The sequence below is a fragment of the Schistocerca cancellata genome, chromosome 3 (genome assembly GCF_023864275.1).
Source record: "Schistocerca cancellata isolate TAMUIC-IGC-003103 chromosome 3, iqSchCanc2.1, whole genome shotgun sequence".
Lineage (NCBI taxonomy): Eukaryota > Metazoa > Arthropoda > Insecta > Orthoptera > Acrididae > Schistocerca > Schistocerca cancellata.
Window position 1 is genome coordinate 442,012,917 of NC_064628.1, and position 15,362 is coordinate 442,028,278.

Below are 15,362 nucleotides of genomic sequence, written 5' to 3' on the forward strand. Positions count from 1 at the left end.
ACAGCATCAACTCAGAACAAGTATTCTACATAGATGTAATCAATAAAATGCAGTCCGCAGCTCGTGTTCGTGCGGTAGCGTTCTCGCTCCCCGCGCCGGGGTTCCCGGGTTCAGTTCCTAGCGGGGTCAGGGATTTTCTCTGCCTCGTGATGACTGAGTGTTGTGTGCTGTCCTTACGTTGGTTAGGTTTCAGTAGTTCTAAGTTCTAGGGGACTGATGACCATAGATGTTAAGTCCCATAGTGCTCAGAGTCATTTGAACAAATAAACTGCATGTGCAGTGTCAGACTGTTATAGATAACATCAGAGAATTCGCATGTATCATTGATGATTAAGTTTTTTCTCATGTTTAGTATTGCTTTAACAACACTAAAAGAAATCTTACGAAAATTGTGGACTGTATTATAAGAAATGAATTAAAACTACCCACGATAACCTTACGACGAAAGTCTGTTTTAATAAAACTGAGTATCTGTACACAAGCGTGCCTCTATCGGCACGAATTAGTAAAATACTATTCACTTAGATTTCACTTGTGTCTGTGTTTAATTGGTATGCTCTGTCATACTCAACAGGTATGCAAATGTGGTATTTCATAAATAAAGTTATGTATTCCTGGAAACCCAAAATTTGCTTGTCAGCAGCGGAAAGAGGTGTCACGTGTTGTGCAGCACTGTAAATTTTTCACCATTGCAGTATGAGCTGAAAGTATTTTGTCACGATTTCCTTATCGATGTTTGATCTGTGGACTTGTAGCTCTTTCGCAGAAGGGATAAGAACGTTACCGTCTGCGAGACTGGAACCGCGAACCATAACAGACGCTTATTCACAGCTCAACACGTCACCACACAGCTAGTGAAGAGGTATGTGTTGCGCCTTTCTCTTACGAGGCCAAAGCGGATCCAACTAGTAAACCGCTATTTAAAGGACGAGATTAGTTGCGATTTCCACGTGCAACGGCTTTCCTGGGCTGAAAACCGTAAATTTTGATCTTTTGTTACACCACAAGCGACAATAAGTCAGATTATTCAATGGAAATGACAGGAAATATCAAGTGAACTTTGAGGCTTAATTCCGTGCACACCAGGAAGTAACTCGTCGATCACAGAGTTTCCAAACATACCTTGCCTTGTTGCCAAATCTCAGTTACAGTACTAGCAGGAAGAAGACGAATCTATGTGATCCTACAGCGGGCTGGGAAGTGACAATAGCTGGCGTCTCAAAGACGCGGCTGCTACGGACTGGTATACGTAATGCGTCTGATTCGCATTTCTGTAACTAGGTTTAGGGACTGGAGCGTACTTACTAATAATACTCAGAACTGACTGCAAACTAAGCATCATAAATCAGTACCTCTCATATCTGTTTTTATATTTCATTCGTAACTGTACTCAAAACTAAGAAACTCATTCACGGACGTTTTCGTGCCTCGCCGATAGTTGAGCACACCAAACAAATAAAAATAAAAAAAAGAATGTGTGTGAGTGTGTGTGTGTGTGTGTGTGTGTGTGTGTGTGTGTGTGAGAGAGAGAGAGAGAGAGAGAGAGAGAGAGAGAGAGAAGGAGAGAGAGAGAGAGAGAGAGTAAAAAAATATTTGTAAAGGAATTGAATACCGCTATGTAAAGAAATCTTACATTAAAATGACACGTTCCACATCATTACCAAATGTCGTATTCATGATCTATGGAACAAGTATTAATCTAACCTAAATTAATCATATCATATTGCTTTCTAGCTGTGAACTGACATGAATTACCGAAATTTTCGCCAGTATCAGTAAACAAAACTAAACTTGAAAATAAATACGGCAGTTTTTGTAATAAACAAGGACTCCTATCAAGACCCTTTCAACCCTGTTAACTAACCACGGAAGATGTCTGATATACCTCCATTCAGAAGTAACAAGACAACAGTAATGTGCTTATACTGCCAACCTCACCGTTCGATTTACCTAATTTTGTAATCATTTAAATAAAATAACATGACCTTCCAGTGGGAGACATTTCGTCCCCATTTTCCTTCTGTGAAATTTGTCAGTAAGCTTTTTGCTTTCCAACCAGCGAAATGCGGCAGAGTACGGCCAGTAAACGATTCACATACCACGATTTAGTGCTGTTAAGACGATTTCTTTAATCATTGGCGTAGCTGAAGTAATTTAGTTTCTTCTTAAATAGTCTTATGCAGCAACGTTCACATAGAAAACTCTTTATCCATGGACTAAAGTTTTAAAACAAACTTCCCACAGTTTATGTAAGGTTGATCTTTTCGCCTGATAGCACTGCGTAAGTATTTCGTCTAAGAGGTGTCACAAGTAGTGTTCCTGTAGCTGTGGGAATCACTGGTTGAAAACGAGTTTAACACTAGTTGGTACAGCACTGCTAAATATTCAAAATGATTATCAACCTAAGTCTGCGTTCATCCACAAACTGAGGTGTATTTATAATATTGAAGCTAGACTGTGTATCCTTGTCTTCCTTGAGTAGGCATCGGAAGGCGTTTACACATACGTATACGAGAGTAATCCCAAAAGTAAGGTCTCCAAAGGGACACGCAAGTGCCAACGCAGGCACAAACGAGAGATCCTTAATTTTAATGCTCAGCAGAAACCATAGTAGCAGCTGCATGGTGGCAAAGTGATAAATGGCAAGACTACGGATACGAAGGTCTCAAGATAAATCCCTCGTTAGGCCCACGATTTTTATGTGCCATTTTACTTTTATTTCCCATCGGGCAGTGTTTGTTGATGTGAAAGATGCCGAATTGCACTGTGGTTCAAATGGCTCTGAGCACCATGCGACTTAACTTCTAAGGTCATCAGTCGCCTAGAACTTAGAACTAATTAAACCTAACTAATCTAAGGACATGACACACACCCATGCCCGAGGTAGGATTCGAACCTGCGACCGTAGCGGTCGCTCGGCTCCAGACTAAAGCGCCTAGAACCGCACGGCCACTCTGGCCGGTTGCACTGTGGTCCAAAAGCCACGTTAAACTGTAGGTTCCCCTATTAACTGGCTAGTTAAGTCAACTCAAAGGTCGGAGGTAAGCAATGGCATACCACCTCCAACAAGACCGTGCCTATTAAAGCACTGTGGTGTCCAAACCACTCTTCCAACTGATGACAGCTTTATTTTCTATGGGTTCCAAAGTTAATTATCTTCGGGTTATTAACATTGTGCTTTCATGCTGCAGCTTTGATACCAGTAAACGTAATTAACCGGCCGAGCACTGTTACCGTTCGAGTTGTCAAGGTGGTACACGACGATGCTGTCGACCCCTGTTACAATCTTGGTCATGGCTATGTTTCAGTTGAATAACTCTATGTGACTTTCTGCGTATTTCAAGATATACTTTTATACACTTGGTACGCATCCATATTGGTATCTGATACAGCTGTATTTAACAACATGAATCAGATATGTTTTCTGTGCAATATAGCAGACAACACGTCAGAGCAATGAGATTTCGTTTGTGTGTTACGCCTGGTGCAAGAAATGTTTGTGTTTTGCTTGCTTCTTTGATAGGTTTCACCCCACTGAATGCGAGTAAGCTCACGAATAGACAGTCAATAACTGGAATTACGCAATAATACACTTAAAAGTTGTTTTTTTACATTATGTATCCCAATGAAAATAACTGTAAACAGGTTATATTCCTACTTGCTTATTATTCGCGCTTCTCGATGCTTTCCTAAAAATATAAAAAGAAAAATAAAAAGAGAGAGAGAGAGACAGAGAGAGGAAACAGAAATGTATTTCAAATATCAGCTCGGTGACGCCATGTTCGTCTCGTGATGTAAAGCAAGGATAGTTGATAGGTAATAACTCGTTGTACTATGGATATGAATGGCTATAGGGCTTTTCTCTCTGCAAACAACCAGAACCGAATTCAGTAACAAAGTGGTAAGAACACCTATGCAGTGGGCCGATTAAACACAGAGCCTTTCTTGGTTGTTTTGTTAATCGTCTGTAATGCAGTAAACATCCTTGATTACTGATTTGTTATTACTACCATTTTCACTGTTATTCGTCTCACAACAGCTTTCCTATCACTCATTGCTGCCGATGCACGTGAAGAGTGGACCAGGATGAATGGAATGTGGGATGTTTCGTCACGGAGAATATACATATTTAATCTCGGCGTCTTGTGTTCAGGGTTCAAATGGTTCAAATGGCTCTGAGCACTATGGGACTCAACATCTTAGGTCATAAGTCCCCTAGAACTTAGAACTACTTAAACCTAACTAACCTAAGGACATCACACACACCCATGCCCGAGGCAGGATTCGAACCTGCGACCGTAGCAGTCCCGCGGTTCTGGACTGCAGCGCCAGAACCGCACGGCCGCCGCGGCCGGCGTTGTGTTCAGGGTAATATGAAAATCTGAATAAAAGAAAACGACATCGGGATGCCGGTGATGCAGGCTATAACACCCAACTATTTCCATCGACCTAACACCGTGACGACAAACAAATCGTCGTCTTACTGTATTTTGATTATAATTCGTTATCCTTCATGCGACGTCGTTTTAATAACTCGTGCGAGCAGGCATAATATTTTGCTTTTCGAACACCGACCAATAACACACAAAGATAGTAGATGGAAGGATACAAAGAAACAATCAGACTCATGGGTGTGGATCCAGTTTATCACTAGAAGACTAAACAACAGGCAAACATTGCGATAGCAATGAATACCCTGGTTAGTATACATTATTTGTATAGATCTGAAGATGAAAAAGCGCAGGTCTGCACAGTGCCCGCATCTGCACTTTAGTTTCTGTCATTTTGGTTTGTTCTCTTCTGAATTTTCAAATCAATTGATTGTTACGTGGTACAGAATAATTAGTTAACTGTGTTTCTTACAGCTTCCATTTTCACCAACATTTTTCTACATTCTCGTGCAATTCATGAAATTCTACTTGTATGATCACAAGACTGTACATAGATACAATCGATTTCGAGGTGCAAAGTGTTTGTCATCTTACCTTTCGTGACAGGTAGGCGAAGTTGATTTCCAAAGACTTTCTATTGTACTGAAATAATCTTTTGTCACAAACTAACAAGGTAAGTGTTTTACTCGTATATATTTTGTGGGAAACTGAAATCGTGATGGAAGATTACACACCTGAGTGTTTGACACTACTGGTAGGGGAAAATGCTACATATTAACCAAACCCCGCACCTCCTCTACGTATCCTCCTATGACACGAGCACGGGATCCTCCTCCCATAACGCTACAGAGCTGTTCCTAGCACAGCTGAGAAATGGCACCATCATCACAAACATTTGGCAGCACTGTGACAGTGCAATCACTTCCACGTATGGTACTGAATTGACTCGCTAAATTTACTTGATATTCTCTTTCAATTTCAATGACTCGTGCTATATAATCCTTAAGTAATCTAAGACACTGAGACAGAAAATTCAATTTTTTAGCTAAAGAAATGCTATTCTTCACAAAAGTGACAACTTTTATTATCTTTCACGATGCATTATGATGCTGAGCGACCAACACCATGATAAGAGTTGTAACCTCCCCCTCACTTACCGACCTTAATGACAGTGAAAAATGAAACCGCGTGTACCTAATGGGAGTTTTGGAAAAGCAATCGTCACCGAAGTTAACCTGTCGGTAAAGAGGGAGGAAAGGGTTACATCTAAATGAAAGGAAATGTGCTAATGAAACTGGTGGAAATTAATTTTGAAAAGGGGTAAAGTTAATAAAGAAGGTAAATGTGCAGCCGTTACGTTAACAATTAACTAGTGGTAATTAGGTATTTGAGATTTGGGGGAAATCACGGTCGCCAGTCCTAAGGACAATTACTATAGTAACTGAAAAAGAAAGGTTATTACACATATAATTAGCACTAGAAGCGTGGCAACTGAAGGTTGACACGTGTAGTGTGAAAACTGAAAGTTTGTCAGAAGTAATAAATTTCGCTACACCCTGACTTAATTTAGCAAAAGAATTAATAACCGGAAAATCGAAAGTTAATTTAGTGACTGAAGTTAATAGTGAGCTTTCTTTCTGAAGCACATCGAAATTCAGTAAAATACGGTTAGTCTTGGACTACCTCAACAATCATTTCAAAAACTACTTGAATCTACGCAATTTAGAAATAAGAGATTTAACTTTGAACTTGAATTAAATGATTCTGAACAATTAACAATAGTAAAATTTAGTACGTACCAAGCTGAGCTGCAGTCACAGGTAAGCTAAAATACGATAACAAAACTCGCACTCTTAATTTGTGCTTGTGTAATCTGAATATTGAAGCCAGCTATGAATACCTTTGAGATTAAAGCAGTGAAATGATGTTACTTTAATGCTGGCGTCTGAATTTCAACGACACTCGGGTTCATTCCGGAAAAGGAAGGGACCTTGCTTGGTAATGCAATTGGGACAATGAGCAACAAAGGTTCATGCTAAGTTGCTGTAATTTTGCGAGGCAAATGGAACAAGATTAAAAGCTGAGGTCTGCCATACAGTTCTAAAACTTTACGTGCTTCCAGTCTTCCTTGTTGGTTGATTGAAGGTTCGAAGCCGTCGATCGAGGAGGTGGCGACAGTCACTCATTGTTGGCCGTCGCTGTTGCAGAAGCTGGATGTTGGCGCGCCTTCTTCTCGACACGGTCACCAGACGAAACGGGCTCTTAATGTGCGCTAGTTAATGTTTCCCGTCCGCGACACCATGTCAGAAACTATCATCGCAAGTCGAGCGCAATTACATGCTGCCAAACCCCGAAAGCGCGGCAACTCGCGGGAGCGTCACACCACGCACCTGCTCCACTCGCTACTCCAGCCAGACTCCTTCTCTCAGCCCGCGCTCCACGCGGCAGAGTTAACACTACCAAAGATCCTACACACTTCGATTCTTCACACGACCTATCGATGTAATCGTTCGATAGCAGTTTTCCCTAGGCAAGACCCAGTGTAAAAATACAAATAATATTTACAACACAACCAATTATACATCGACATAAATGTATAAATATATATATACAAACAGTAAAACAATTACAATATAAAAAGAGACAGAAATGTCATATCTTGAGGTAACAAAGCAAGGAAAAAAAATAGTACAATAGATGGAAATAGGAGGCTATGCATTTCCGGCGTTACACGTGCCCCACATTGTCTGAGGATGTTCGTGTAACGTAAACAGACTCAGAAAATGTCCCAAAAAAGAAACAGCGGAAATGCATACGATCAAAACATCAATAAAATTTAGCATTCGTCTAATTAATCATAAACGAATTTTTATACAATAATAATTGAGTGGAGATACTCCTAATCTTATTCCACTCTGTCATCTTGCACAAAGTAAAACAGGTTGACAACATATCAAAATTCATAAAAAACATAGAAAATGGTTTAGCTATTCCAAAATCATTAAAATTCGTAACACTATAAGAAATGGAATACTATTTGCAAAATTAATCAGAGTACATGGTCATAAAAACAGGTAGATCAAAATACACAAATCAATAATTAATTACATAGAATACACATTTTACATAACCTTTTCATAATTAATACTCTCGGCATGAGAGTCCACGCTAAACAAGAAATAATATACGGCAGATCGACAAAAACATGAATATTGACAGCAGAATTCTTTCACATCAGCTGTCCGGAAAGAAAAACAACTCCGCCTTCCGTACTCGCAAGTACAAAGAATGCCGACAGCGGCACAAGAGCCGACAGCGGCACAGGATCCGACAGCGGCTTCGCCTTGCCAGTATTGTTGCGCCCGCCTGTGCGGCACGCTTGATCTCACTCGCCCCTTTAACGGCATTTCCAGAACGTCCGTTTCACTGAATTCTTTAGGAATAACTCACTCCCGAGTAATCTCAAGGAGTCCCTTAATACTATCACAGTGGATAACTCAACACTGTCCATCATCACACACATGTACTAGCCTGAAACTTAAAACAGCGTCTAAGTACATCGGCATGGCTAATAAAACACACATTCATGAAATCTGACAGCTAGTTACAAAAGCATATTTACATTCCTTAATCTACTGTGACTCAGCTGAAAACTTAAACTAGCAGCTTGGATTTTTCAATTGGTTAAAACGTCTAATCAAAAATTAATTACTTGTTAATTACAAGTTCTTTAATGACCTCTAGGTCAGGCAAAAGCATCGCAACATGGCACATCCTTAAATCTTAAACTCTATATTTACATACTGTACAAATTTCCCTTTCTGTGGTATTAATCAATCCTTGGTTGGTACAACTTCAAGTCTACAATATTCCGTATACCTAATCGTTTTCCAGAGCTTGGATACTCTAAGCAATAAGCATTTGTGTGAGGTATACCATGAGGTATACCAATGACTTTATATGGTCCATTATAAACAAACTTAAATTTAGAGTTTTCATCGTCTATCTTGCTCGATTTCTCATGAGCTTTTGCAAGTACTAAGTCTCCGACTGCAAACTTAGCAAAACGCGCTTTAGCGTCATGACGACGTATGCGAGCATCGGCTTTTAGCTTCATTACTTCTCGCAAACGATCTTTTTTCACACCAATACTAATGTCAATCCGTGGAGGGAATTTGATTATCTCTTCCACTAAACTTTTACTTCTGTCAAGGCCGAGATTCCTCACATTACAGTAGTTCAAATTCATACCTACGTCAATAGCATCCGGCCAGTTAACAATGTGTATAGGCTGGTATTGCCTATGCACACCGTGTCCTGCCTCGTCAAAACTAACTACCATTGTTTTATCTAGTGTCATACATGTCAAAGTTTTGCTTTCGCAGTTAATCACTGCACGGTACTTTAATAGCCAATCTAACCCGATAATTACTTCCGTAGTTAAGTCTGGCACGACGACAAACTCTTGTTCAAATCGTGCCCCACATATCTTGAAGTGGACAAAAATCTGTTTTGTGACCGGTTTACTGGCCTTCCCAGTAGCACCGATAATTTTCACTCCTGTTACTGGCATAACTACGATGCCAGATCTGTCTTTCAGTAACTGAATTATTTTCCCAGATACAGCACTCAATTCTGCACCGGTGTCAATCAACACGTTTAGTTGTAGGTCATGTATATTAACAGACACTACTATCTGTCTACACTTGTCCTCGACTGTTTCTTTATTTTCCCACAGTAAATCCTCGTCTATATCCAGGTCATTCCAGAAAAAACCATCCGGCTTTGATCCTAAATCCGGCTTATCTGGCGGCTTTTTCAGCCTCTGTTCACATACAGTTTTAATTTCAACACGTTTGTCCTGAGGCTTAGTCTGTAGCTTCGCCTCCAATACCGAAACCTTTTCCTGTAACTCGTCACCTAGTGAGTGTTGCCCTGCTATCATTTCACTAATTGTCACCTTCGTTGATTCCTCTTTGGCCAGATTGATCTCATCCGCCAATCTACCTGGAGGAATGTGCCCAGTAGTTTCTGCAATTACTTCCTCTAGATCGGCGCAACCCACACTGTTAACGTCTGACCGTATAATGTCAGCTCTAACCTCATACACGCTGTAATCTATGTGCTTTTCTACCAATCGTGTCCGGCTATCACTAAAATTTTCGTAATCTTTCTCCTTAATACTCTCGCAATGTTTAAACTGGAGGTTTGCGTCGGATGAGTCGGTTACTTCTACCACTGAAACTTTCGGTAAGGTCTGCCGGTTAGGGCCAGAACTTTCCGTTACTACTTCAATATCTAACTCCTGCGGGACGAAACACGACGAATCTTGCTCGTGCTCCCCCTTAACATCAACTATTTCTAGTAAAGTCTGGCGGTTAGGGCCAGAACTTTCTATCATTTCACAAACACTATCTTCCTGCGGGACGAGACGCGGCAAATCCTGCCCGCGCTCCCCATAAACGCTTCTCCCATACAGACCCCTATAATCTCTTAGTTCGTCGTATAAGCGACTGCCTTAACCAGACCTCATCCCTCTCTGCATCCCCTCGCTCGATGACGGATGTTTTATCCGACATCTGATCTTCTCTCAACACATGTGAATCATTATTAAACTCAATCTCCAGTTCCGCTGTGGGTATTACAGCTGCCACTTTATAATCGATTTCCGAAACACTACTTAAATTGTTCTCACTGACAGTGAATGTACTACCTACTGCCGTGTATACAGCTGATCTACTACTTGTGGGCGCACTCCTTTCTCCTAACACTGGCACACACTCCCGCCGTTGATTATTCCACACGGAATTTTCATAATGACGATACCTGGGTTTTCTCCTGTTATTGGGCCGCCAAAATTTCTCCACGCCCGCTCGGCCCCTCACCGGCGCGGCTAATGGTTTCCCTGTCTCGTCCCAGCAGATACGCTCCCCGGATGCTGCTGAGGCGGCTGATCACACCCTCTGGCGTTATTACTATTCTGTGAAGCCCGTATCACGTTAGTATGATACTGGTTTCTGTCATTCCTGTTATTATTTGCATTGTACCGATTGTTATTACGGTCCGAACCATTATTGTTATTGCTGCGGTATGCATTATTCCCATGGTTATCGTTGTTATGGTTGGGGTGGTACCCGTTGTTGTTACCACGGCCTCTACCACTGTCGCGATTATTGCGCCAATTGTCCTCGTCCTCAACTCTTTCCAGGAAATCATTGATTGTCCTGTAATTGCTTCCTACGTAGCGTTTTGTATCATCTGGAAGCTTCTTGTAGAGTTCCCAGACTAGTTCGGATTCCGTGCGGCGATCACGCAAATATTCCAACTTGCGGATCCAGCCCTCACAAAACTCCCTCATCGAACCGCGCGAACTCGCATCGAAAGGCCTCGATACGACAAATTCGCGCCAGACACTTTGCTGTTTTTGCTCTGACCAGTATTCAGCCAGAAACAAATTTTTAAACTCGTCAAAAGTCAGGTTCGTAATGTTGAGGTTTAAGCCCCAACGCTTGGCATCACCAGCCAGCACATCAATAACCGCATTAATTTTTCTCTCATTAGTCCATGATCTGGGTAAAACTCTTTCACAATTTTTAATGAAATCCGTCGCGTGTATACCGCCTTTTTTCAAGGGGTCGAACCGCTCCTCTTTCGTCAACAATTCCGAACTATGTGCACAGATTGGCACATAGCTCTGTTTTTCGTCAAGTTTCTTTTCTAATTCCGACACTCTCGTAATTACTTGGCAAGTGGTTGTCGCAAGCGTTTCCACTTCCCTCTTTTTCTCTTCGCAGGTATTAGCCTGCTCCCTCACTTTAGTGTCTACTTCGGACACTAAAGCCTTTAAAGTTTCCACCTTCTGTTGATCCTCTTTTTTCACTAATTGAATTTGTTCCGTCACCTTATTCTCGATGATCGGAGCAACTGCTTCTCCTACACTTTTCTCGATTCTGCTAATTTCGGAATAAAAACGAGTATTTATGCTCGCAATTTCCGCCTGAACGCCTATCATTTCCTGTTTAAGATTACCGATTTCGGTATTAATTACAACAATATCTTCTTTGATTTTATCAACTTTTGTGTTAACAACATCAACATTGTTGTTAACAACGTTAATAGCTTTGTTCTGATTGTCTAGCATCCGTTCAATTTTTTCAGACTGAGCTTCTTGCTTGGCAGACAGAGCTATAATTTCTGCCGATTGACTCTTGATTTCATTAATCAAAACATTCAATAAATCAGTTAAATTCCCGGAGACTACCGGTTTTACTTCCGTAGCTGGTTCCTCTATATATGTTCCCCCGTATTCATCATCAAGGGGTACAGATTTGATTTTCGCTTCCGATTCCGAAACATTTTCTAAAGTTTGGAATTCCATTTCTGCTCTTTGTTGCGTTTCGGCGGTCGCGTCTTTCATGCTAGCCGCCTGCCCCTGAACAATGGGAACCGCCGTGCGCGTTTCCCACTGTTCGACCGATTGTTCCGTATCCAAGTCTACCAAATTTTGGTAATTGTTGCCTTCAATCATTTTAATAATTCTCAATATAAATGCCAAATCTCAAATATAATTAGGATTACTCCCACTACTTATTCTCGCTGACGTAACGGCCTGCACGTAACCAATACTTTGTTACGAGATTTGCACAATGCAAAATTCGTGTCCAGAACAACCTCAAATCCGAAGATTGTCCTGTCACCAGGTCGTCACGAATAACCTCCCCCTCACTTACCGACCTTAATGACAGTGAAAAATGAAACCGCGTGTACCTAATGGGAGTTTTGGAAAAGCAATCGTCACCGAAGTCAATCTGTCGGTAAAGAGGGAGGAAAGGGTTACATCTAAATGAAAGGAAATGTGCTAATGAAACTGGTGGAAATTAATTTTGAAAAGGGGTAAAGTTAATAAAGAAGGTAAATGTGCAGCCGTTACGTTAACAATTAACTAGTGGTAATTAGGTATTTGAGATTTGGGGGAAATCACGGTCGCCAGTCCTAAGGACAATTACTATAGTAACTGAAAAAGAAAGGTTATTACACATATAATTAGCACTAGAAACGTGGCAACTGAAGGTTGACACGTGTAGTGTGAAAACTGAAAGTTTGTCAGAAGTAATAAATTTCGCTACACCCTGACTTAATTTAGCAAAAGAATTAATAACAGGAAAATCGAAAGTTAATTTAGTGACTGAAGTTAATAGTGAGCTTTCTTTCTGAAGCACATCGAAATTCAGTAAAATACGGTTAGTCTTGGACTACTTCAACAATCATTTCAAAAACTACTTGAATCTACGCAATTTAGAAATAAGAGATTTAACTTTGAACTTGAATTAAATGATTCTGAACAATTAACAATAGTAAAATTTAGTACGTACCAAGCTGAGCTGCAGTCACAGGTAAGCTAAAATACGATAACAAAACTCGCACTCTTAATATGTGCTTGTGTAATCTGAATATTGAAGCCAGCTATGAATACCTTTGAGATTAAAGCAGTGAAATGATGTTACTTTAATGCTGGCGTCTGAATTTCAACGACACTCGGGTTCATTCCGGAAAAGGAAGGGACCTTGCTTGGTAATGCAATTGGGACAATGAGCAACAAAGGTTCATGCTAAGTTGCTGTAATTTTGCGAGGCAAATGGAACAAGATTAAAAACTGAGGTCTGCCATACAGTTCTAAAACTTTACGTGCTTCCAGTCTTCCTTGTTGGTTGATTGAAGGTTCGAAGCCGTCGATCGAGGAGGTGGCGACAGTCACTCATTGTCGGCCGTCGCTGTTGCAGAAGCTGGATGTTGGCGCGCCTTCTTCTCGACACGGTCACCAGACGAAACGGGCTCTTGATGTGCGTTAGTTAATGTTTCCCGTCCGCGACACCATGTCAGAAACTATCATCGCAAGTCGAGCGCAATTACATGCTGCCAAACCCCGAAAGCGCGGCAACTCGCGGGAGCGTCACACCACGCACCTGCTCCACTCGCTACTCCAGCCAGACTCCTTCTCTCAGCCAGCGCTCCACGCGGCAGAGTTAACACTACCAAAGATCCTACACACTTCGATTCTTCACACGACCTATCGATGTAATCGTTCGATAGCAGTTTTCCCTAGGCAAGACCCAGCGTAAAAATACAAATAATATTTACAACACAACCAATTATACATCGACATAAATGTATAAATATATATATACAAACAGTAAAACAATTACAATATAAAAAGAGACAGAAATGTCATATCTTGAGGTAACAAAGCAAGGAAAAAAAATAGTACAATAGATGGAAATAGGAGGCTATGCATTTCCGGCGTTACAGAGTGGCATGCTTGCAGCAGTGTGTCCGTAGCCCCGTGGTACCGCCAATGTCTCGTGTCGCAGCAGCTCCATGAGTCGTCAGTTCTAATTGTGGTACGGGCCGGCATATGACAGCATTTTTTCTGATTTATTTTATGGGGCTGCGAATTTCCAGAAAAATTCTGTAACGAAATCAGGAGATCACATGCCAGGGTGATAAGTATGAAGGAAAGGAACCTCTTGGCTACTATAGGGCCTCTACACTAAATTTCCACAGTAACAATTAGGAACTCTCTGCAGACATTTGCTAACAACGGCTCTAGCAATTTACTTTTTCTCTGGGTACCTTCAAATATGGGCAATTTTGTCGCCTTATATCCAATTGAATATTTTAAATATCACTTTTGAAAAGCGTTCACTTCCCCATTATTAAATGTCTGGATCTCAAAACAAGCAATTTGCCTTAGTAGCTATATAGCAGGTTCTGAAAGGTATTGACACAATGTTCCACATCCATTTACCAAGCGAATCAAAGAAAGAAACCAAACACATTACATTGCATTTACTCTCTGTGCCTTGACTAACACGTATGAATCCATGACAAAAATAAAACATTTGCAGAATCTCCGATGTATTGCATACTAGTGTAATAAAATACTCATCAAATAAAAATGGTTTTGTGCCTCCATTGCTATCAAGTATGAAACACAAATCGTAGAAAGATTTTATGGGTCATCACTCAACAAGATTGAAGTCTTTACGCCGTTGAGAGTGAGGAGCAGACGTTGTCGCAGAAGGCGAAGCAGCGCAGTGCCACAGCCCCCGTCGGTAGGCAGGAAACGGGTCCCAGAAAACTCAGACGCATGCGGTGTTCAGAGGCAGATGGTCGGTGCAGAAATCTCTCGCTAAAATATTGTTGAACCAAACTGTTACTACCAATGTGACAAAAAGTGAAATACGTTGTAGATTCGCTTGAATTATACTCGTAACTTCAGCACCGAGAGGAAAGTGGCGATAAAAATCTTGTTGACGTGTGCTTTTGGTTACCAGACGTCGTAATAGCTACTCTCGCGTTTTACCTCAAGACTAGGGTCGTAGACGAGAGTGATGTACTCAGACTGCAGTCAAGTGTTCCTCCAGGAAGTGAAGCAGTCTACAATGTTGCCAGATTGAGCATACTGCCGTCATAGAATTCTAAGGGGAGCACACCTGTGTTGTCCAGCTTACGTGAAAGACTCGGCGGTCAGTTTTTTTTCCCTATGACTGTATCCACAACACATATTGCACGCTTAAGAACCAGAAGAATTAAAAAAGCAAAATTAGTTTATGAGAGCAACGTTAACTAAAGCGTTCGAAGTAGTCATTCTATTGTATACGTGTATGTCAACGCCTTCCAATGCCCACTCAAGGAAGACAAGGATACACAGTCTAGCTTCAATATTACAAAGACACCTCAGTTTGTGGATGAACTCAGGTTGATAATCATTTTGAATATTTAGCAGTGCTGTAACCACTGATGTTAAACTCGTTTTCAACCAATGAATCCCACAGCTACAGGAACACTACTTGTGACACCTCTTAGACATAATACTTACGCAGTGCTATCAGACGAAAAGATCAACCTGACATAAACTGTGGGAAGTTTGATTTACAACGTTCGTACCTGGGTAAAGAGCTTTTCCGATTT